The sequence below is a fragment of the Montipora foliosa genome, chromosome 13, assembly GCF_036669935.1.
Source record: "Montipora foliosa isolate CH-2021 chromosome 13, ASM3666993v2, whole genome shotgun sequence".
Classification (NCBI taxonomy): domain Eukaryota; kingdom Metazoa; phylum Cnidaria; class Anthozoa; order Scleractinia; family Acroporidae; genus Montipora; species Montipora foliosa.
The window spans coordinates 16642530-16645029 of NC_090881.1; the positions used below are offsets into that span (position 1 = coordinate 16642530).

At 39.1% G+C, this 2500-nt stretch overlaps 1 pseudogene; it reads right to left on the bottom strand.

The window, feature by feature from the left end:
- The window catches only part of LOC137983134 (adrenocorticotropic hormone receptor-like), a 1781-nt pseudogene extending 844 nt beyond the window's left edge, over positions 1-937 (bottom strand).
- Positions 938-2500: the final 1563 nt, after the last annotated feature.

Below are 2500 nucleotides of genomic sequence, written 5' to 3' on the forward strand. Positions count from 1 at the left end.
ATTTCAAACACACATCTTTTGCTGCCGTTCGCATGTTCTTTATGCGCCACCAATACACTGCTGGATTGAATGAACTGTTTAAGAACATAAGACTGGATGCGTATAAGTAGGCAGTCTTCACTTCCACAGTATAACCCTTCGTCATGTTCAAAATTTTGACGCTCAAAAACGGGATATAACAGAAAACAAAGATTCCCACAATGTATACCATCGTGAGCGTGGACTTCTTGTAGTGATTTATCTTTAAAACTTGGCAGTTCACTGACCGAGATGATTCGGGGAGGTTGTTTTGTTTGCTAATTTGCCTCTCGTGGCGACGAACACACTTTAGGATTCTCACGTAAGCTAGTAAAGTAAAAACTAAGCTGCTAAAAATCACAGGGAGGGAAATCATGTTGAAGATAACGTCGTTTGCGATCCAGAATCTTGACGCTAATATTAGGATGAAGAAGATCCAAACACAAGATGCAGCGATTAATATACGTTTTGTTGTGACAATCGCTCGGTATCGCAAATGAAGACTTAGTGCAAGATATCGTTCTATGGATATCCCGGTCATTGTAAGAACTGACGTACCCGCAGTTATACAGCCAAGAGATTCTGTCAGTATCCTGGTAGTACAGTACATACTTAAGCTGTTGTTAAGCTCGCCTATCTTGTGGATCACAAAACTTGGTTGCGCGATTAAACCTACGGTCAAATCACTGAGCGCTAGGCAGGACAGCAAAACGTTGGAGGGGGTGTGAAGCTCCCGCGTTTTCCAAACCACAAGGATCACCACGGCGTTTCCAGTGATAGCAGTGATGGATGAAATACCGTTGAGAATCGATGTTAGTATGGACGCAGTAAAAAGATGCTATGTAAACTGAGTATTTCTTTCCAAGGTGGAACACTGAAAATTGATCGCGCTACTATTTAGAACGTTGCTGTTCGACATTGTAATTAAAACGACCAAATTTGTTTGCTCTCCACACTTTTATTTTCTCTAATACAACAGGTAAACCGGATATTTAAAGGACAAAAAACAGGTGTTCTCGCTAATAACAAGTGACGTTTATAACCCGCGATCTCGAGCAATATGACTTCGCACAACAACTGATTACCATAATATAATGAAAGTGATAGTGGCTTTTGAGTGAAAGTAGTGTTGTTTGAACGAAGATTTAATCTGACTTTCATATTTTTTACTTAAAAGCGCGAAATTGACCAAAACAAATGAAAATCCTTGTATTGTTTTATCTATTTTTTAATCTGAAGTCTAAATCGGTTATCCGTTTACTTGAATGCTTTTTTCTTTGCTGTGGACGTTATGTTTCACTGTCATTTGATATCGTGCATCGATCTCCCGCCAAGTGAAACTGGCGCTTGAAAGGTTTGTGTGTCTCGATCTCCGTTTTTAATTAAAGACAACTTATTTGGTCCGAGTAGCTTTTAATTATTTTACCCATCTTTCATCTTTGTGCCATTTCTGTGGCGTTTGACGAAGTGTATACATGTATCAGTGCAAGTATACGCGGGATGTCTAACTCTAGAGTTGGGGCTTATTATTAGTTTTATTTAATTTGAGCCTACCACAGTTGTGTGGTATACACCTTATTCCAAAATGACCACCACTTTAAAATTCTTTTGTTTGCTTGCAAATTAGCCCTTGTTGCCTCGTTCAGGGTTAAATATTCTTTTGAATTTTAAGTTTAAGAACGAGGCAACGAGGCCTAATTTGCAAGCAAACAAAAGAATGCTAAAATAGCGGCCATCTTGGAATAAGGTGCATTCTAAGTTCCCTCTACAAACTGAGTTGTCCGTCAGCGTATCGTGCAATAAGAATACCTTGCGAATAGTGTGAAAAGTTTCTCCAGGATGATTAACAAACTAATCTTGGTCAGGGAAATTGACTTTGCTGACTTAAGGCTTGGCCAAACGCTCGCAACATTTCAACGCAACATCTGGCAACATTGTTGCATGATGTTGCGACAGGTGTTGGATGCCCTGGCCAAACGCACGCAACATTGTCGATGTTTATGTGCCCCATGCCCCTGGCGCTCAACAAGTGGACCAAGCGCATGCCCTAAAATTTTGGCTAATGCCAGCCTAAACTTTCTTATAAAATAAAAATGTATCGCACTTGTTTTTGTGTATAACAAGGCTTTCCGTATATTTTCAAAAGATATTACGCGATAGGAGAAATAAGCTGGTGTCTTTTATCACATGCAAACAATGTTCCACTTTTCAGCAAAAAGGGTACTTAATGTTGCGTTGGTAAAGTGCTTGTAATATCACATAGCCATTTGTTTTCCTGGTAAATTCATTCTTTTATTGTATTATTAGTATTATGATTTTACATTTTCACGAAAATTAATCTCCATCGATTTCATAGTTGGAAGAACTCATGTCATGTTTTAAGGTTTTTATTGCCGCTTCAAGCATGGATCGTAAAAAGCCTTTTTACGATCGATGCTTCACCATGAAAACGGGCATGAGGCAAGCATGAACACAAGCTCAA